The 22,917-nt window shown below is 40.7% G+C and overlaps 1 protein-coding gene across 1 annotated transcript in view; it reads left to right on the top strand.

Moving 5' to 3' along the window:
• The first annotated feature begins 112 nt into the window (after window positions 1–112).
• DYM (dymeclin) overlaps window positions 113–22,917 on the top strand; it is a 340,650-nt gene continuing 317,845 nt past the window's right edge. Inside the window, 1 exon segment of the mRNA XM_027576031.2 lies at window positions 113–405. The gene's annotated coding sequence lies outside the window, so the exon portion shown is untranslated.

Raw genomic sequence — 22,917 nt, 5'->3', positions numbered from 1 at the left:
GCTTTCCAGTGGCCCTGGACGCGCTGGGGGGAAGGGGGGGGGCGGGGGTGGAGAAACGCCTAACGTCTGAAGGACCACATTTCCCAGAAGTCTGCGCGCCGCGCGCCACGTGACCGTCGGCCGAAGCGCGCCCGGCCGTTCGGTCCCCAGCCGCGTTCTCGGCCGCTTCCCCCTTCTCTCCCCGCCTCCCGGCCTCCGCACGGACGCGGCCGGGGCGGGAGCCGAGCCCGAGTCGAGCCGGAGCTGGAGCCGGAGCCGGAGCCGCAGAGACGTGGAAACATGGAGGCCTGAGCCGGCGTGCGCCACTCTGGCTGCGGCGGCGACGGCGGCTTCTTCCGATCCCCCTCTGCCACCCGCTCCTGTGTCGGTGGAGCTGGAAGCGGATCTGCCCTCCGGCTGAGACAGGTGGGCTGTGGCGCCGCCCCCAGCGGAACGGCCCTGGAAGCCCGGCAGGGCCCCCAGCCCCTTGTCGGAGCGGGTTTGCGGACACCCTCACCTCCCGTCGGCGGGACAGCTCCGCCGGGGCGGAGGAGAAGGTGCTTTCCTGCCAGTGGGGGACTGGGCCACCCTGGAGGGGCAGTGCCTGGGCCGCGAGAGCCGCCCGCATCTTCCCCCGCCCCCTTCCAGGGCACAGTGGCACTGGAGGGTGAGGGAGTGTGTTAGTCAAGAGTGAGAGGGACCTCTGTCCACGTCTAGTGTTAAGAGTTGGGATACCAAAAAGCAGGTAGATAGAGGCATCGGGAGATGGGGCGATGTTTGGTCTGACAAATGGGCGTGTAATGGGCAGGGTGAGCAATAGTGTTGTTGTTTTTTTTCTTTTTTTTTTTTGACGTACACATTGTTACGGAGAAGTAGTTCACATACCATAAAATTCATCCTTTAAAATTACAATTAAAGTATAACTCAGTGGTTTTTAGCATATTCACAGGGTTGTGCAACTATCTAATTCCAGAACATTTTTGTCGCCCAAAAAAACTCGTACCCAGTAACAGTCACTCTTTATTTCCCCCTTGCCCCACTTCCTGGCTACTAGCAACTGCGTTTTAACCGAAAGGGTGGGAAGTTAGCCCAGGTGTTTGAGAGCTGGTGGCAGTAGTGGGTGATAAAGCTGATAGCAGAAAGTACTGAACTGGGGTAGAGGAGTGATGGGGTGATTGTGATAGGGCCGGCAATGGGGTACACAGAATGGACGGACTAGGGGTTTAGATGGAGTGGGACCCCTGAAAGGGGAGAGGGGAGGTTGGAGGGAGAGGTATGTAGAGAGAAAGTTCTGTGTAGACCGGGGGGTTGGAGGCCGTGGAGGGGAATGTGATCTTACAGAGGAACCCAGGCCTTTGGTCTGATGGGTGGAGGGCGCAAGAAGGGAACCGGAGGTGGAAGGGAAGAGATCTGTAGGAATAGGGGAATGGTTGCTGCCGAGCATGAAATTTGTAAATATATAGATTTCTAGAATGATTATTCTTGCTTTGTAATTTTTATCTTAGATAATTCTCTTGGCAACTCAGAGTGGCCAAGTGTAAATATTTCCATTCTGCAGATGAAGAACCAGGCTCTTAGAGGTTAAGTGACTTGCTGAAACTTTTAAGGTTAATAGGGTAAAATGAGTTGGGGATTAAAGAATAATTGATTAAACTATAAGTTGCAGGTGGCTTGAGTGGCAGATACTTGAGAGAGGCAATGTCACAGGAAGGAGATTAAACTGTTAAATATATTGAGTCTGTATTATTATGATAGAATCCAAGGACTTTGTTTTTGTAACTTTTAAATACAGAACAGTTTAAATATTGAAATAATTTTAACATCCCCCATGTACCCATTACGCAGCTTCAACAATTAGTAACTCAGGCTAATTTACTTTCATCTATTCCCTTATCCATTCCTATCCCCACTCTCAACTATTTTAAAGCAGATCATAGGCATACCATTTCATTTGTAAATATTTGAGTGTATATCTGTAGAAGGTTGAGTCACTCTTTTTAATATGCCCACATTACTATTATCACATCTAAAAAAATTAATAGTAAGCTCTTAATATCAATATTTAGAAGGACTTATTTTTAAAAATGTAGCATCCATTTGATACAAGGGAATTACACAGTGCAAACACTTTGATGTTTGACTCTCTAAAAAACATGGTATAATTGTTTCCTGGTTTTTTTCCAGTTGCTCCTGTAACCCTGTTTCATTTTCTTGGTTGATATGGTTCATCCTTCTACAAAAAGTTCAAAGAATTGTCACTTATTGTCACTTTGGTTGGCATTTTATTTTTTATTTATTTTTTTAAAGATTTTATTTATTTACTTGACAGAGACACAGCGAGAGAGGGAACATAAGCAGGGGGAGCGGGAGAGGGAGAAGCAGGCTTCCTGCCGAGCAGGGGGCCCGATGCGGGGCTCCATCCCAGGACCCCGGGATCATGACCCAAGCCGAAGGCAGACGCCCAACGACTGAGCCACCCAGGGGCCCCTTGGCTGGCATTTTAATTAATGGAGTTTTCATGAGAGCAGGAGAAAAATAGAAGTGAAATACCACATGTGCAAATTTAAAAGAAAATGAGATATACTTGCACAAATAACTTATGTCTCATTGCTCTAAATATTTGGGCAGTTTGATTATACTTTTGTAGATACTTTCACATGTTGTTAGAAGTTGTTTACTATGTATTAATTTTTTTTTTTAAGATTTGTTTTAGAGAGTACAAGGTGAGGGAAGGAGGGACAAGGGGGAGGAAGAGGGACAAGCAGATGTGGCACTGAGCGCAGAGCCCCAAGCGGGGCTCGATACCAGGACCTTGAAATCATGATCTGAGCCGCCACCCAGACACCCTGTGTGTGTTAGTTTTCTATGCCTACTGTAACAAGTTACCACAAATTTAGTGTCTTAATACAAATTATTTTAAAGTTCTGTATTTTGAAGTCCAAAATGGGCCTTACTGGGCTAAAATCAGTGTGTCAGCAAGGCTGTGCTCTTTTCTGGAGGTTTCTAGGGGAGAATCTGTTTCCTTGTCTCTTCCAGCTTCTAGAGGCCACCCCTTTTCCTTGGTTTGCAGCCCTTGTGCTCCATCTTCAAAGCCAGCATCTCTTCATGCATTCTGTAGTAGGTCTCTGATCACGGCTGGGAAAGGTTAAGGACCTGTGTGATAAGATCAGGCCCACCTGGATAAGTCAGAAGACTTTCCCCCATCTCAAGGTCCTTAACTTAATTATAGCTGCAAAGTCCCCTCTGCCAGGTAAGATAACAATCACAGGTTCCATAGATGAGGATATAGACATCTTCGGGGGCTATTATTCTGTCTACCATGTTTTGGAACATTTTGCTGAGACTTCCTAGGTGAGGTGACTTCCTTTGCTGCTACAAATTCAATGTGTCATCTTTCACTTTAGGTAATGGGTATGTTTAGCGATGGAGAGGACCACTCCATTTTCCTTTTTAGTGACTATGACAAACATGGGAAGTACCTCTGCGCTTGCAGTGTAGGTTTTGGTAAAATGAGACCTTTAAAAGTAATTAAGCATAAACGCAATGTGACAACATGTAAAGTCTTTATTTCGTTTTGGTCTCCTTATATTTATGTTTTTTAAGTATTGTATACTTGTAATCAGAGTGTGTGTAATAATGCTCAGCGTCTACTGGGGCAGTGATGGTTCCTCCTGTTGAGAGGTCCCTCTGTCCCAGTGGGTGATCGAGGCACCCCCAATTCAACAGGAAGACTCTTTTTTTTTTTTATTTTGGAGAGAGGGAGTTGCGGGGAGGGGCGGTGGGACAGGGAGGGAGAGAGAACCTCAAGCAGACTCCACGCCCACCATGGAGCCGGACACAGGGCTCAATCTCACGACCCTGCGATCACGACCTGAGCTGAAATCAAAGTCGGATGCTTAACTGAGCGAGTCACCCAGGCGCCCCCAGAAAGACTCTTAAAGTGAGAAAATGTGCAGGAAGAATGAGCTCCCGACAGACTGGGGCTTGAGGCCCCTTCTGAACTTTTTTTCTGTGACCTGGTTTGTTGAAAAGGGCTGTGAGCCTGAATAGGTGAGGGGCCAGATGTCTGTTGCTGCTCATCCTTTCCCAGGACGGAGAGAAGACTGAGTCTTGGAGGTAGAGAGGACTTTAGGAAATCCTCTAGTCTGGTATCCTGCTTCCCGAGGGGGTTCCGCATTCCACCTTAGCTTTCAAGGCCTCGACTATGACCGGGTGTGAAGGCCCTGGCTCCGATGGTGGTGTGTTTCAGCGTACCACTTCTCAGTTAAGTGTAAGGGGAATTGTTCACTATCTGCTCCCGCCTTTCAGCTTGTTTCCCCTTGGCAGGTTCTTCGTGGAGGTGATGCTCTGAACTTCTACTTAAAAACTGCATGTAAACAGTGTGTAAGTTATCGACCGGTATTGACTTATTTCTAGTCAAAATAAGCTAGTAGGGTTGAGAACAACTTTACAAATAGGTCTTATTTACTATTTTGTTCTTTTTTCATTTCTTTAAGGAAGTTTGGTTGGTACTTTTTGATCTTCTCTAGTTTTTATCATATTCTTTAAATATGCAGACACCACGCTGGGGTTGCAGGTTTGGGGTGGGGCCGGGTGTGTGGACAGAATGAGTTAAGGTGGTCAAAAGGTATAAACTTCTAATTACAAGTCATGGGGGTGTAATGTGCAACATGGCGACTATAGTTAATAATTATTGTATATTCGAAATTTGCTAACAGTAGATCCTTTACGTTTTCATCATAAGAAAAAATTGTAATTATGTATGGTGATGGATGTTAACTAGACTTAATTGTGATCATTTTGCAATATACGCATATGGAACATTATGTTGTATGCCAGAAACTAACATAATGCTACATGTCAGTTTTTTTTTAAAGGTATTTATTTATTTATTTATTTATTTGACAGATACACAGCGAGAGAGGGAACACAAGCAGGGGGAGTGAGAGAGAGAGAAACAGGCTTCCCGCTGAGCAGGGAGCCCGATGCGGGGCTCGATCCCAGGACCCTGGGATCATGACCTGAGCCGAAGGCAGACGCTTAACTCACTGAGCCACCCAGGTGCCCCATGTCAGTTATATCTCAACTTACAAACAAAGCAGGGGTGCTGTGTGGCTCAGTTGGTTAAGTATCCGGCTCTTGGTTTCGGCTCAGGTCATGATCTCAGGGTCATGAGATCAAGCCCCACGCTGGGCTCCAGGCTCAGTGTGGAGTCTGCTTGGGTTTCTTTCCCTCTTCCTCCCCCCCTGCCCCTCTCCCAGCTGGCACACACCGCACTCTCTCTAAAATAAATAAATGAAAAAATGCAGACACTAAAAGTGGCTGTTAATTCTCCAATAAGGACACTGGAAGAACGAAACAGTACACATTTTGTGTGTCATATGACTCCTAATTTCTTTTTTAGATTGATTCAGTCACTGAATCTTAACAATTCTTTCAGAATATCTCTTGCAACCCTTCACCTTAGAATACCTTTTTTTTTTTTTTTAAGATTTATTCATTTATTTTAGAGAGAGCGTGCACGCACGGGAGCAGAGGGAGGGGCAGGGGGGAGGGAGAATCTTAAGCAGACTCCCTGCTGAGTGCGGAGCCCAACTGGGGCTCGATCTCATGACTCCTTGTTATGGTAGACGAGGTGCTCTTCCTCTTCCTCCTCTCTCTTCCAGCCCTTCCAGTAGAGATACGTGAGAATTCTTGGCTAATTTAGTGCTCAGTGTTTACATTGCTAGGAGTACATAAGTAGTGCTCACTGCTGAGCTGAGTAATTTACCTGGTTTCCCTGCTCCCCAACCCCATTTGCTTATGTTTTCATGAACATTTTACTAATTTTTACAAAATACTTTGAAAGGCCTGTGGGGATTGGGGCCCAGGAAACTGATGCAAGATGTTGCTATAGCCACTGCTGTTGCTGTGAGCACGGAATTGTTTGGTCGCTATTCCAGAGGCTTCGTGGCTTTGTTAGTGTGCGTGTGAGATAAAATCTCAGATGCTTCACACCCAACTCGACAGTGTCTTGACTTAACACCCCTCTGTTTTGTTCGTGCTTGCTTTTTGGAGCTCCTGTTACTAATATATTAAGACCTTCTATCTAAGTGGGTCTTCTAAGCTTACATTTCCTGTTTTCCATCTGTTTGTCTCTTGTTCTTTATTATGGGAGTTTCTTTGACCTTATCTTCTTTCTGTCCAGTTTTTAAAACAACTTTTCAAGTATCTTTTCTTGTCCTTTGACTGTTTCCTTTTTTGTGACATCTTGTTCTTGGTTCATGGAAGCAATGTGGTATAGTGGTTTCTGTACCCAGCCTGCCTAGGTCTGAAACCTGGTAACGCCACTTTCTAACTCTTTAGTCTGGAGCAAGTCACTTAATCTTTCTTTGCCTCAGTTTATTTATCTAGGCCAAAAGTTGGCATATATTTGTGTAAAGGGCCAGATTGTAAAAATTTTAGGCTTTGTGGGCCAAGAGGTAAAACAAAGAATATTATACAGGTACTTATGTAACGGGAGAGAAAAAATTTCCATAAGTTTTTTACTGATGAAATGCAACATACAATAGGATAATGGTTGAGAATAGGTTTTTTTATAATAAGGGTTGCTAATGAGAAGAATGAAATCTCTTTTTGGAGGAGAGGGGATAACATTTTATCTAACAGGGTATCTAACTTTAAAACCTCAGTCAAAATTGATCACAAATGTTTGTAGTGAGATTTTTTTGTCTTTCATCTTTGACAGTATCTTTTTACATGGTACCTCCAAATACTGATGCCAATCCATGAACATATGGTTTTAGTGGAGCATATTTATTGCTTGGAGACGGTATCTGTAGAATTCTGCTAGGTTCTTTTTTTTTTTAATTTTTTATTGTTATGTTAATCACCATACATTACATCATTAGTTTTGGATGTAGTGTTCCATGTTTCATTGTTTGGGCATAACAACCAGTGCTCCACGCAGGACGTGCCTTCTTTAATACCCATCACCAGGCTAACCCATCCCCCCACCCCCCCCCCCAGAACCCTCAGTTTGTTTTTCAGAGTCCATCGTCTCTCATGGTTCGTCTCCCCCTCCGATTTCCCCCCCTTCATTCTTCCCTTCCTGCTATCTTCTTCTTCTTCTTTTTCTTAACATATATTGCATTATTTGTTTCAGAGGTACAGATCTGTGATTCAACAGTCTTGCACAATTCACAGCACTCGCCATAGCACATACCCTCCCCAATGTCTATCACCCAGCCTCCCCATCCCTCCCAACCCCCCACCACTCCAGCAACCCTCTATTTGTTTCCTGAGATTAAGAATTCCTCATATCAGTGAGGTCATATGATACGATACATGTCTTTCTCTGATTCACTTATTTCACTCAGCATGACACCCTCCAGTTCCATCCACGTCGTTGCAAATGGCAAGATCTCATTCCTTTTGATGGCTTCATAATATTCCATTGTGTATATATACCACATCTTCTTTATCCATTTATCTGTTGATGGACATCTTGGCTCTTTCCACAGTTTGGCTATTGTGGACATTGCTGCTATAAACATTGGGGTGCATGTACCCCTTTGAATCCCTACATTTGTAATGCTAGATTCTTTTCTTGATAATTACCTTTTAGCAAATCATCACACTGCCCACCAGTCACTTCCAATTGAGGGTCAGGTGGAAGCTTCTTGTTGCACAGTTAAATGGTTTTTGAAGTGTGGAACTTGTATTGCGGTCTGAAAAATGCTGGAACTGTAGTTTTATTTTGGAAAATATATCTATTGCACATTTGTGTGGCATTGGAGATCTCGCATCTCATTTTAATTTTTTACAGCATGCAAAGTGTGTAAAGCAGCTTGACATCACTTGTGATTCGGTGTCGATTGTCCTCGAAATGACTAGCTCAGTGTACGTTTTGCATGGAAGCACTTTTGACCTTCTAATTTTAGATTGAACTCATTGAGAAATATTAGCAAATCAGCAAAAACAAATTTTCAAGCCATTCAGTGTTCAATAATAGTGGCTGAGGGAGGTTCTTCAGAAAAATTTTGTTCTCATCTCTGTGCTCGAAAAATTTCCATAAAACTATACCCTGGCTAAGCCATGGTATTGTGTGGTAGGACAGATCAGGATATGCAGCTTCTGTTTCTGACAGAATTTTCATGGAACTGATGATGGGTTAAGTTCATGAAAGTAATGAAGTTAACTCTTGTAACTGGTTCAGTAACGTGATAGATTCTGGTATTTTATGCCGCCTACCTGCTCATTGATCATGCAATGAATAACGAGTAGGTTTTAAACACCTTGCGTTTTCACAAGGTTTGTAAATTTGTCCATCTAAGTTTCTTCTGCTTCACATGTATTTTTACCACCATCAGTTATCATGCATCTTAGCAGATTCCACTTCAGGCTGTACTGAATTAGTACCACTTCTTTGGGAAGATATTCATAGCTGTAATTGTTCCATACAGACTGTTCTCTGTATTTTCATTGAAAGACAGGTCTGAAAGGTGTTTCTTTTTTTCTGGACGCATTTCTTTGGCTGCTGTAATCAAACACCATTCAGTTTAACTCATGATTGGTCCATGACTTTTCTTGTTTGGTTAACACATGAGCCATTTGGAACCTTACTTTGGTTGCAGCCTCATTTTTATTCTTTGTTGCTCGGAAGACACTCTGCTGTGATGAAATGTCGTGTTTTAGATTTGCTAGCCCTCCTGTTCATTGCTCTCATGAGCTGGGAGTGCTCTATGGTAGGGCCCGTCAGTCTGCTGTGATGAGTGCTCATTTGGTAATGTCTTCCTGTATGGTGCCTGGGGAATAGTATGTGCTAAATAAATGTTTGCATTTATTATTGTTACTGGTTTACCTCTCTGAGGCTGTCTTATTTTTAAATTTTTTCTGAGAATCCTCTTTGGAATGTCTGAGAATTCCTGAGAATTCCTTTCTTTCGTTTATTTTGGTTTCTATATTTTGTGTTGGAGGCTTTCCTCACAAGTCTAATGATTTTTGGTTGTTCACTTGTTCACTTGTACTTAAGATTGGAAGTGGTTTGTGTGAGTGGATTTTGTTGAGTGGTGGGCATTGCTGGGGGGTGGCAGGCCAGCTTTTGAAATGGGGATCCCAAATGTCTGTTAACTTTTCCCTGGGTGCCCCTTCAGCTTCTCTTGAGAAGACTCATCCAGTCCCCTGCCTTGGAGGAGGGGACGCCCACCGTGTGCCTGCAGCACGCACACTTGAACTTGATTCTCCTGTTTTCACCCTCCTTCTCATTACCCTCCCATCCTGGGCTTTGGAGTCCAGTGTCTCCAGTCATATTTCTCCAGAGAGCACACACACGGTCTCCCATGGGGTGCGGGGTTGGCGGGGGCCCACTTTATTTAGCCCCCCACCTTGCTCCTGTCTTCATGGTGCTTTTCCCCAGCTCTTTGGCCTTCCTGGGGTTCCATGGGGGTGGATTGACTTGCTTCTTGTTCAGGTCCCCTTTAGCAGACACTTACACTGGGGCTCCCTCAGGTCTGCTGGGTCAGTTCCTACCCTCTGTCACCTTTCCATCTTCCATATCTCTTCTGATCTTTGAGAGCTTAATCTTTTTATTCTCATTACTTCCATTTCACTGAAGTGGAATACCCCAGGGTACTCAATATAGCACTTGGAACATAGTAACCTTTTAGAGAATGTTCCATTACTTGCTGGACTAATGGCACCTGTGTGTTTAACATATCCTTTGGCCAGTGACCATTGCCCACTATTTCTCTAGTCTCCTGTTTCAACTGTGGGGTTTCCCCTTAAAGTATCGAGTACAAATGAGGGGCATGCGTATTTTTTTCCTTTCTCAGGAAGCCTGCGATTCTGGAATATAGGTTATGATTAATAGATTGTCAGCCTGAGTTGGAACAAAGTACACTAGTGTGTCATTTGCATAGTTTGAGGGTGTTAGGACAGAATTGGTTATGTATTTTTCAGATTCACTAATGTTTACTTTCCATTTAAGGCACATTGAATCAGGAGATAGCAAGTCAGCGCACATAAAAGAGGAGATTTAATTTTATGTATGTATCAAATATTTCATCAATTAAATATAAAATATTGAGCATACCAATTCCTATTCAGAGTACTGCTTTTGTTCATGACGGTAAAATTGACTTGGGGAAATAATTGACATGAAAAGTTAAAGAGCAGTATGAGAATCAGACAACAAACCAGGTATTACCGGAAGGATCGCTCACGTCCAAATGAGTGGTGAGGATAGAATGCTTTAGGATTACAGAGGAAAGAGAGAGCTCCAGTGCTTAATGAATAGGGTCAAAGGGGCTGTGGATCAGATGTGGTAGTGGGAGGCAGGCACGAATGGCGGAACAGAGGTGTGGATGGGCATGCTAGATGTTAAGACTGCTTGCCTCTACTTTGTTATGACACTTACTTGCAAACTGAGGTTACAGATTACTTGTATCCAAATCAGTATGAATGCTTTTTAGAAAATGGAGATGCCTGGGCCCTAACCCAACATTCTGAATCTTTGGGGCCCAGGCATTTGCTTTTTTTTTTTTTTTTAAGGTTTATTTATTTGAGAGAGAGCACGCATGCGAGAGTATGAGAGCTCGGGGTGGGGAGGGGCAGAGAGAGAGGGAGAGAGAGAATCTCAAGCTGACTCCCTGCTGAGCACAGAGCCTGACTCTGGGCTTGATCCCATGACCCTCAGATCATGCCCTGAGTTGAAATCAAGAGTCAGAGGCTCAATTGACTGAGCCACCCAGGTGCCTCAGGCATTTGCCTTTTTAACCACGTACTCCTCAGGTGTTTTTATGTATGTTTTAAGTTTGGGAACCACTGGTTTGGAGCATAGTTGGAAATAAAGTTGGAAAGTGAGCTTTCAGACTGGAACGCTTAAATGTCAATACTATACTCTGTTTTTCAGGTGATGAGGAATCATTGAATGTTTTTGAGCTGGTGAGTGAAGTGATGGAAGTGATACTTTTACTAACATTAAAGATCTATTAGATTTGACCTTTTATTCGGCTAGGCATACTCTGCCAGGTCCCTTCCTGAGTGCTTTGCATGCTTCCTCATCCTGCTTCATCCTCAGAAAATCTTACGAGTTTTAAGTACTGTTTTTCCTACTATACAGTGGTGTTTTTAGGTCATGAAACAGAGATTCATCCTCACTCTACACAGACTTTATTAGGGTCTGTTTCACCCTAGAACCTTTGATCTTAATCGCAGCATTGGACAGAAGTTCCTTTTAAGGATTAATGCAGTAGTGGAGTGTGTAGCGTGAATCCAGGCGAAGAGGTGGAAGGCAAAGACATCCGGATACTGTTGCACTAGGTCATACGGGCTTACAGGAACCTGGCCTCTCCTGGTGGCCCCGGGAATATAAAGGAAGAGGTGGATTTAAAAGCTGAAACTGTGGATGCTGTCGAAGGACCCACAGGACTTTTTTTCATTTTAGTTTTTTATTGAAGTATAGTTAACATACAATACATGAGTTTCAGGTGTACAGCATAGTAATTTGATGGTTATATATGTTATGAAATGCTCACTGTAGTCATCTGTTCGCCATGCAAAGTTTTTAAAATGTTATTGATTGTATTGCTGTACTTTTCGTCCCCCCACAGGACTTAATGTCATTGGAGAGTCTCTCTAGTAAAGGGAAAGACCAGGAACTGGATTGGAATGGGTGAATGAGCTATATGGGCACGTTAGGGAATTAGATTGGCTGGGTACAAATCCTGGCTTTGTTGCTTGTTATCTCTGGGACGTCGGGCAAATTATTTAACCCGTCTGTGCCTTAGTTTCCTCATCTCTAAAATGAGAAAATTGTGTTCACCTCTAAGAGTTGTTAATGAGGACTAAATAAATCGACAGTTGTATAGAACTTAGACTAGTTCCCGGCATATAGAACGTAGAAGTAAATTGGCTAAGAAGAAGCACCATTGCATGGGCTGTTTCCTCTGCCTCAGATGTGCCTGTGTCTTTCCAGAGCTTCTCACATATGAAGAACTCTGTGGTAATACCCCACGTTATAATCATTTTTGGGCCTGTTTGGCTCTGAGTTCATTAATGGCAGGGACCTGGTTTTATTCATTTTTGCATTTTCAGTACCCATCATAACACCCAGCATTTAGAGCAAATGTGTGACAGGTATCTGAGGAACAAGTGTTAGCTTACGTGAGATCACTTGAGTCAAGACTGCTGATGACATTGATAGAAATTGTGACTTCTGAAGGGTTGCTCCTTTGGGGGGCAAATGTTAAATTCTATTTTTGAATTTATGATAACAGCAAGATATCAGATTAAAAAGTCTAGTTAGTAAACATTTATGCTTGGGTTTTGACTGAGAAGTCAGGATGAAGTGTTAGTCCCGGGATAGGTCTCACATCGGGGTGAAAGCACCAGCTAGAAGCACGTTCAGGTCCCTCCTGAAGGAAAGCAGGTCCAGAGAACAATGCATTTATTTAGCTTTTTTTTTTTTACTTTAAATTATAATGTGTTTATAGTTTAAAAAAAATCAGGCAGTACAAAAGGACTTAAAGTGAAAAGTCCCTTCCCTCCAGATTTCTAGTCCCATTCTTCAGAGGTAATCAGTCTTGGACCATTGTTTATGTCCCCTTTAAGAAATGACTTGGGCACATGTAGGAATGAACATGTTTATTTAAACGAGTGGGGTCTTACTGTATGAGCTCTTTTTTATTTGTTTTTACTTGGATATCTTTTCTTTACACACCAACACCTAAGGTCTGCCTCAATTCTTTTCCACGGCTACGCAGTAGTCCTTTCTGTGCTCATCCCATGCTGCAGTCATGACTGTCATCTGGGTTATTGTATGTCTTTGCTGTTCCAAACAATGAGCTGATTGACATCTGTATGCATAGAACTTGTCAGCTGGTATGAGTTTACCTGTGAGATAAATTTCTAAAAATGAAATCCTGGCACAAAGAGTATTCACAATTAAAATTTTGATAGATAACTGTCAAATATCTATACATTCATGGGGTGCCTGATTCTTTATTGCCCTCACGCTATCACAGTTTTCTTTTAACCTTTGCTAATGGGTAAAAATGATACCTTATTGTTTTAATTAACATATTTTATTCCTAATTTATACTGAAGATGTTTTCATGTATTTATTAACTGTGGGACCTTGGCTGTTTCAACAAGTTGCTTTTTGTTTTTTGTTTTTGTTTTTTTAGCAGTGTGCTGGAAGTTAATTAGGGAGAGGGAAGGAACTTTAATAAAGCCTGATTTATGTCTCACAGGAGTAATCTACCTCAGGAGGCAGGACATATATACTATAGAAAGTTTCAGGGTAATTCTTACATAGTGGGAGCTTTAGGGGGATAGTGGGAAGTTGAGAGGGGAAAGTGGTTTTGGGAAGGAGGATGGTATCAAGATCAAGTTTTTTTATGTGTCAAGATCGAGTTCTTGACTACACTGCATTAAAGATAGATCCTTTGAAAGGTTTATTACTGAAAGCATCAGCGATGGCACACTTCTTTCTAGTCTAGACTTATGTAAGGAGCATTGTTTATCCACAAAATTACTGATTTTATATATAATTATATATTTATATCTTTTCCTTGAGTTAAAAACAGTCTTAAGTATTTTAGGGATATAGACAGAACTGGCATTCTGGTGGAAGGTTGGAACTAGGAGAGATTTGAAAGTCCTATCATGGAAGCCACTAGTGAAACCAGGAGACGGGCTCAGTTACATATTGAGAGAAAGAAGAGCTGAAAGCCAAGGAAGTCTGATGCACAGCCAGAGGGAAAAGCAGCAGGGCTGTTAGGAGGTGAGGTGATTGGATGCTGGGTTTTTCAAGTTCCGTTTTATTCTGGGTTTCATTGATAAGGGTCTTGGGAGTTCCAAGTAAATTGTGTTCAGGTGGAGTGTGTGTGCGCGCTAGTGTGTGTGTGTGTGTGTGTGTGTGTGTGTGTTTGGAATCCTTGGCATGAATCATTGCAGAGAAGATGCCATTGGGCCTCAGTTTTCTTCTTTACTTTCTCTGAGGGTAGGGTTCTGACAACAGTGCCTCAGTGGCTTAGTTGTCTTGCTTGGCTGAGCTTTTCCTTTCTGGCCGTTCCAGCTGCCTTAGGCACTGCCTTCACTGTTCTCAGTAGATAGTATGTTGTTGCTCCCTAGGGGGGTGAGGGCTCAGCATGGTGATGGGGCAGGGTGTCCTGCTCATACCTGTCACTTGCCCCTGGGCTCTGGCTGTTTTTCTGGCCTTCTGCTTGTGGGCTGGAGTTGCTGTTTATACTCTTGCTGCCCTTGACTGACGGCTCTTGTGCCTGCCTTGGAATGCCATTTGCCTTCTCAGTCCATCTCCAGCTGTTTTCCAGTTTATGGGGATTCCTCACAACTTCTGGTCTCCTGTGATTCTGAGCATGGTTGTGGAATTACTGACAAGCAGAATTTTTTTGCATTATTTCTAGGGTTTGGTGAGGAAAAGCAGCAGGGGAAACCTTGCACCTTGTGCTCAGTTGGCTTTCTTGGTTTTGCTTGTTAATATTCTGTTCGTTCTTTCCTGATAAACTTCTAGGCTTTATTCATATTGTTGTTTTAGAAGTGTTTCATAGTGGTCCTGGATTGAACTTATTTTAAAACTTTGAGGTCTATCCTAGCAGCTTTGAAAATCAAATTTATTTTCTATAAATTAATAGAAAATAGGCAAAGGATAAGAACAGGTAATGACCTCTTTCATGGTGAAAGAAATGCAAACTAAAACTGTGCTGAAAAACTATTTTGTCTCATCAGCTGGCAGGGACCAGAAAGTTTGAGGGCTGGCAGCTTCTAAAGAGAGCAGCTAGGTGGTGTAGGGGAGGAAAAATAATCCCCCTCCACCTTTCTGAGTTCTTAGCTGAGACCCTTGTAATAGAAGACAGATTAATAGAAGAAAACAAGTTTATTAACGTGTACCTCATCTACACATAGGAGATACCCAGGGAGGTGGCATAGAATTCAGACTTAAACACCATCCTAATGGGGATAGGGGAGGGGAGATGTAGACCTCTTACTGGTGAGTAAATGGTTTTTAGGAAAGAGGAATGAACCCTTAGAAGAACAGATGGGAAGTGCGATAGTTTGTGTGTCTGGGTGTGGTGTCCACTTCTAGTCTTTCTTCCTGGGATGAGTCACCTAGTTGGTGAAACTCCCAGGGAGGGGATTTATGATAATGAAGTTCCTTTTGGAGGAGCTGTCTTTAGGCACTTAAAGGGAGTTCAGGGAAAGCCTCACCCTGCATTTGGTGTTTTTCAAATGCCTATAGCTCAAAATCATCAAAACGCCAAAGTGGCATATTTTGAGGTGGCATATTCTGCTACTGTTCAGCGGTATCTACCAAAATTGGAAATGCACATAATCTTTGACCAGCAGTTCTCTTTCTCTGGATTTATCCTACCTGTAGTGTCACACACGTGTGAAATATCTCACATGCCAGATACCTATTGGAGAATGATTTATAATTGCAAAAGACCATAAACTACTTAAATGTACATCAGTATAGGATTTATTAAATTAAAAACTGGAATGTTACAGAGTTGTAAAAATGAGTGCTTTATATACAGTTATGTAGTGATTTCTAATATTTAGTAACTAGAAAAAGCAAAGAGGCATGAACAGTGCGTTGTGGTCTGTGTAAAAAGGGGAAAATATGTGTTTGTATATACACAGAATATTTGGAATGATACCCAAGAAACTGGTAATATTTTTTTTCTAAGTTGAGAAACTAGGGTGGTTAAGAGATGAGATGGGAAACTTTTTACTACATACCCTGTGAACTCTTTGTAGTTCGCACCATGTGCATTACTTATTCAAAAAATAAAGTACAAATAAAAAATAAAGTCTGACTTAAATTTTCATTGGTAGACCATGATAATAATGTTTCTCATTGTTGCCTTACTTATCTAGGAGAGGTGGGATGGAATTTTGTTCTTTTGAAAATTCAGCATTCATATACCTAATTAAACTCACAAAGTAAATTGTTTTTAATTGATTGCTTTTAAGGTACCACAAGTAAAATAAAATACTGGCCTATTGAATTGAGAACACAGATTGTTCCGATTCTTATTTTCTTTTTATCTGGTGCCATTTTTATCCTTTTAATGGTAATGAAGCCTAGAGAAGGGAAATTGAGCCCACAGCAGAGCCAGAGGAACTCATAAGTTGTACATGCCAGTAAACCACTATTTTCTAAACTACCGCATTTTGATCCTGTGACACATTTGGGTGTTTATCCAGGAAACTACTGTTAGGCCCGCAATGCTAACTGGTAATTAGCAAGAGTTCCAAGATAAATAGAAGACTATAAACAAATTGTGGAGGTCTTTTTTGTAAAAAATATTTCATTGAGGCATTTTCAGGAGTGTCAGGGATTATTAGACAAAAGAATTGGAAAGTTTTGAGCAAAAGGAAACAGCGGTGCCTTTGCGTAGGTGGCTGAGGACAAACATCTGTGTATTCCCGAGTTCTGAAGTTAATGGGGAATCCCTAAAAGACCCAAACACATGATTTCTCGTGCTTTTATTGAAAAAATTTGGTTTTGAATAAGACTTGAATGATCTTATTTGGGGAAAGTAGTCTAAGTAAAAGAGCGTTCCAAGACACTGAGTAAACTAAATGTGAGATCCTAATATCTCATCATGTGATATTATAGGTGGTGAGGTAACTTAATATATAAAAATAAACTTAGTGGTCGTGACAGAAAGTACCTGTTAGTATGACTTGTTGGCACCTTTCTTGCACACGTAGATCAGACTTTGGGGTTGGACTTTTTTAAGCTGATTTTTGAAAACTTTTTATTTTGCAATGATTATAGACAGATAAGTTGCAGCAATAATACAGAGAAATCCCATGTACCTTTCACCTGTCTTGCCCCAGTGTTCATGTGATTGGACATTATCTACATCAGGAACATAACAGACTGCCGACCGTACTTGGATTTTTCCAGTTTTTACATGTATTCTTTTTCCCTTGTGTGTGTATAGCTCTGTGAAATTTCATCCTGTGTACAGATTCATGCAGCCACCACCACCACCATAGTCAAGACACCAAATTTTTCCATTCCCACAAATGAACTTCTTCAGGCTGCCCTTTTATGGTCACCTTTTGCCCCCCAGCCCTCCGTGCCCTGCCTGGCAGCCACCGATCTGTGCTTCACCGTGAGTTTTGTCATCTTGAGCGTTACATAAATGGAGTCATAGTGTGTAACCTTTCTGTTTGCCAAAACTCATTTTTTTTGAAAGATTTTATTTATTTGAGAGAGAGAGAGAGCACGCACAATTGGGGGAGTGGCAGAAGGAGAGGGAGAAACAGGGAGCCTGATGCGGGACTCGATCCCAGGACCCTGAGATCATGACCTGAGCTGAAGCCAGATGCTTTACCCACTGAGCCACCCAGGCACCCCTACCAAAACTCATTTTTAATAAGTTTCAAACATACAGAAAAGTTGAACAGTATAATAAGCACCTAATCCCTCCATCTGTAAACTATTAGCAATTGTTAATAGTTTGCCAGGTTTGCTTTGTCTCTATTTTGTTCTGAACCATTTGAAAGGAAGTTGCAGATATGATGACGCTTTACCCCTAAATATTTAAGCACACATCTCCCAAGAATTAGGTCATTTTCCTACTCAATTACGCTATCATTATCTCACTTATGTCCATTTAATATCTTCTATTCAGTCCGTATCAAGTTTGGTCGCAAGATTGTCTTTTTTTTTTTTAATTTAAAATTTTTTTTTATTTGAGAGAGAGCACGCAAGCAGGGGGAGTGGTCAGGCAGAGGGAGAAGCAGGCTCCCGCTGAGCAGGGATCCTGATGCGGGGCTCGATCCCAGGACCCCTGGATCATGACCCCAGCTGAAGGCAAACACGCTTAACCGACTGAGCCCCCCAGGTTCGCCTCAAGATTGTCTTTTATAATTTTTTTTTCCTTCTTCCAAACCTGGGTTCATTGAAGAGTCACATATACATTTGGTTGTTACAATATCCCTTTAGTCTCTTTCAGTTTAGAAAAGCTCCCCACCCCATGCACACACTTTTAGTTACTGTGGTATTGACTTCTTGGTGAACCCAGGTGGTTCTTTACAATGTCCTGTATTCTGCGTTCCTCAGAATATTTCCTCATGCAATCATCTAAATTGTTTCTTTATTCTCTAGCTTATTGGTTTGGAGCACTCAAAGCATTTTATGGTTTCTTTTAAATTAGTTAGGATGTGTTTTATGGCCCAGAATGTGGCCTGCTTTGGGAAATATTCAGCGTGAGCTGTGTATTCCTCTGTTGTTGGACAGAATAGTCTATAGATGACAGATCCAGTTTTGGTTGATAATGGTGTTGAGATCAGCTAGGTCCTTACAGACCATTTCTGAGAGAGGAGTGCTCAGGTCTTCCGCTATAGTATAGTGCATTCATCTCTCCCTTCTTGCAGTTCATTAGTGTTTGCCTCACACATTTGACGCTGTTATGTTAGGTGGTGCACATTAAGGATAACGTCTTCTTGAAACAGTTGACTCCTTTATCAGTATGGAATGCCATTTTTTATCCCTGCTGAGTTTCCTTGCTCTGAAGTCGGCTGTGTCTAATATTAAAAGCTTCTCCTGCTTTCTTTTGATGAGTGTTAGATGGTATATCTTTCTCCATCTCTTTTAATCTCTATGTGTCTTTTATATTTAAAGTGGGTTTCTTGTAGACAGCATATAGTTGGGTCTTGTTTTTTGATCCACTTTGACAGTCTCTTTTAATTGGTGTATTTAGACCATGGATGTTCAAATGATACATGATAAAGTTGGATTAATGTCTACCAATATTTGTTATTGTTTTCTATTCATTGCCCTGATTTTTGTTCCTGTTTTTGTCTTCTCTTTCTGCCTTTTGTGGTTCTAATGGAGCACTTAAATAAATCCATTTTCTCTCCTTTCTTAGCATGTCACTTATACTTTTTAAAACTTTTTAGAGGTGTGTTTGCAATATATATTTACAGCTAATCCAAGTCCACTTTCAAATAACACTCTACCACTTCACAGGTAGTAGAAGTACCTTATAATTACAAAGTACATATTCCTGATTCCTCCCTTCTGTCCCTTTTATCATCCCTATTCATTCACTTACATATAAACTATAATAATCAAACACGGGGTTGCTGTTATTTTGAGTATGTGACCTTTTGGGATGGGCTTTTCTCACTCACAGTGCCTTCGAGATCTATTCAAGTTATTGGGTGTATCAAATAGTTCCTTCTTTTATTCCATTGTATGGATGTACCTCTGTTTGTTTATTCATTCATGTGTTGAAAGAATATTTGAATATAGTTTTTTGTGTGAACCTAAGTTTTCATTTTTCTGGAATCAGTCCAGGAATACAGTTGCTGGGTTGAATAGTATGTATATGTTTAATTTAAAAAAAGATTTTATTTATTAGAGATAGCGAGAGAGAGAGAGCACAAGCGGGGGTGGGTGGGGAGGAGAGGGAGAAGCTCCCTCTGCAGGGAGCCCTACATGGGGCTGGATCCCAAGACCCCAGGATCATGACCTGAGCTGAAGGCAGACAACCAACTGAGCCACTCAGGCACCCCTTTGTTTAATTTTATAAGATACTGTTGAACCATTTTCCAGAGGGGGCTGTTCCATTTTCCATTCCCACTAGCAATATGTGAGCTACTTTCAGTACATCCTTGGCAGCATTTGGTACTGTCATTTTTTTTTTTTATTTCAGTCATTCCAGCAGATGTGTAGCAGTACGTCATCATGGTCTTAACTTGTGGTTCCCTGAATGGCTAATAATGATGGAATGAGGTGTTTGTGATTTGCATGTCTTCTTTGGTGATGTGTTAAAATCTTTTGTGTAATTTCTAATTGGATTGTTTTCTTATTGTTGACTTTAGAGAGTTCCTTATATGTTCTGGATGCAAGTTCTTTGTTGGCTATGTGACTTACAAATATTTTCTCTAAGCATATGGCTTTTCTTTTCATCCTCTTAACAGGGTCTTTCACCGACCAAACGTTTTCAATTTTGGTAAAGTTTAACTTACCAACTTTTTTATGATCTGTGCTCTTGTGTAGCCTAAGTACCTCCTAACCCTAGTCACAAAGATTTTCTCCTATGTTGTCTTCTAAAAAGGGTTTTAGAGTTCTATGTTTTACACTTAGATCGATGATTATTTTGAGTTAACTTTTAAGATACAGGTTTTTGTTTTGTTTTGTTTTTTGGCCTATAGATGTCCAGTTGTTCCAGCACCATTTGTTGAAGGAACCGTCCTTCCTTCATTGAATTGCTTTTGCATTGTCGACAAAAATCAGCTGGTTGTACTCTACTGGGTTTGTTTCTGGATTTTCTGTTTTGTTTTATTGATCTCTGTTTGTCATTACAGTGGGTTTTAATTTAATTCCTCTTTTCTGGACAAGCTATGACTATTGCTTATCGGTAAACACATAAATGGTGGAAATTTGAAGTTTTGATTTTGGGAGATAACTCTAATACTAACATTGCACTATATCAGATAAATAGATTTTTTAAAGTTTGCTAGTTATTTGCCTCTGTAAAGAATAATTTCCATTTTTGTCACTATGAATTTAGTTATGATGGTAACTTTGTGTTTTCCATATCTGTTAAACATTTAAATTTGAGTAGGTGAAGGAGCTTAAAAATATTTAATTTTTAAAATCAAAGTAATATATATAGTTAAAAAATTAGAAAATGTGACGGACATAAAATGAAAAGACTGCATGACCACCCTTCCCACTCCAGAATCCTTTTCCCCAGAATAGGCCACACTCAGATCTCTTAGCTGTTGTTTCTCATTATTTGCCTCCTTATTTATAACTAATAGGCTTTTACTGTTATTTGCTGATTTAGTAATTTTTAGCTATTTCTGTTGACTTCCTGCCTGTTACGGAAGATGAGGATTTCACACTCTTAAATCTACTCCCACTTCTTTTTTTAGCATCTTCCCAATGTAGTTACCTCACAATTTTTGGTTAAATCCTTATTTACTGTTTCTATTCTGATGATTACATAAATATTAGTAACTGTTGAGTTGAGTCATATATTATGAATACATGACCTTTCTTGAACAATTTTTTTCCAAAGTACATAGTTACCAAAAAATTGTTTATTTTCTATGTAGCTATCATTCATTCCTGCCAGATTCTCTTACGATATTGTAACCCTCCACAGAATAAGGTCAGACACATCAGGTGACCTGTTGCTCTCTGGTTTGTTTCCCATGGAGGTCATGGGGCCGTCTAGACTCCTGTCCCAATCTAGAGCATGTGTCTTCCCTGTCTTGTGTTGCATCCTTTGCTTCTTGAATTCCTTGTCTTCATTTTTCTTGTTTTATTCCTTCATATTGAAAGGATACATCTTCCAGTAGCTTCCAGAGAATGGATCCATGGGAGGTTTTTTTTAGCTGTGGCAAGTCTAAAATACTGCCTTTATTGTACCTTCGTACTTAACTGGTAGCTTGGCTAGCTATAGAAATCTAGTTAAAATTATTTTTTATTAATATTTTAAAGGCATTGCCTCCCTGTTCTCTAGCTTCCAGTATTGTTGCTGAGATTGAGAAACCATTCTTTAAAAAAAAAATTAAAAAATTTGTATATATGAATGTGTGTGTATATATATATATTTATATATGAATGGCAGGAATAGAGTGGTAATAGGCCAAAACCCATGTATATACTGTCCATTTTCATTTCATTTTTAAAAAATTTTTATTACTTTTTTTTTTTTAGTAATCTCTACACCCAACATGGGGCTCAAACTCACAACCCTGAGATCAGGAGTCACGTGCTCTTCCAACTGAGCCAGCCAGGTGTCAGTTTTCAGCAAATCTATATATTTTCCACATGTGCTTCATCCCTTCCTTCTATTTCTTTCCCCTTTCCTGTTTGAGAAAGTATTTATTGATACTGCTAAAGCTCCTCTGATCCTTTCCTGATAACACTATGTAAAATCATTCTTCTGAATTTGCTATGTATTTTTCCTATGTATATTTTAATACTTATAGTAGCTATGAATATATCCATAATATTGTTTACATGTTGTAAAAATCATATAAATGAAATCATACCATGTCTATTATTGTGTAGCACTTTTTTTAATATGTATTTTTGAGGTATGTCCATGTTGGTAATTGTAGCTCTTGTTAATTCACTTTCATTAGTGTAATGTACCCCATTATAAGATTATATTAAAAAACTTAATTCTAAATGGCTTAAAATGTATAAACTAGCTTTGAAATAAGTTATAATAAGTAAGGCATTTATGTATTGCAGAATATTTTTATAATATTTCCTAATTAGGCTTAATTCCTTATTTAAGAAATTAAACCAAAATCAAGACTTATGGCTTAATATGGAGGATTAGCTGGAACCAGCTGGTTTTGGGTCCCTGTCCCCTGAGTAGGGAAGAGGAAAGTAGTAGTGGTCTTGAGTTCAGGGGCAGGTGACAAGAAGCCAGATCAGTATTTCACCCTCCTATTCAGAAGACCAGCTGTCCATGTGCATTGGGGGAGCCTCATGTCTTTAGATAATTTAGCCTAAGCCAGTCCCAAAGTTCCAAAGAGAACATGGAAGGCATACTTCCAAATTCTGATGTTGGCTTCAATGTCTCTGGACTAAGGAGGGACAGACATAAGAAAGTAAGTCACTACTAATATAATTTCTCATTCAACCTGAGCTTCCTTTGGATACCATTTGCTTTCATTGCAGTGGTGATTTTTAACATAGTGTAATTTATTACTCATCTCACCACCATTTTTTTATTGTCAGTGAGAGATTTTTCTTGAACTAATTGAGATAGAACATGATCTGGAACTAGGTTAAGTGTGATTTGATGAAGATAGTGATTCATATTTTAACTAAACTATTAGTTTTCCCCTTGGTGGCCAACCACAACAAATATTGAAGATGCTAATCATTTATTCACCTACCCTTTCCTTCAACATATTATTTAGGGAATGCCTAAATAT

The sequence above is a fragment of the Zalophus californianus genome, chromosome 14 (genome assembly GCF_009762305.2).
Source record: "Zalophus californianus isolate mZalCal1 chromosome 14, mZalCal1.pri.v2, whole genome shotgun sequence".
In the NCBI taxonomy this organism is placed as follows: domain Eukaryota; kingdom Metazoa; phylum Chordata; class Mammalia; order Carnivora; family Otariidae; genus Zalophus; species Zalophus californianus.
Note: the sequence above shows the minus strand (reverse complement) of the source record. Positions and strands in the feature narration are given on the sequence as shown.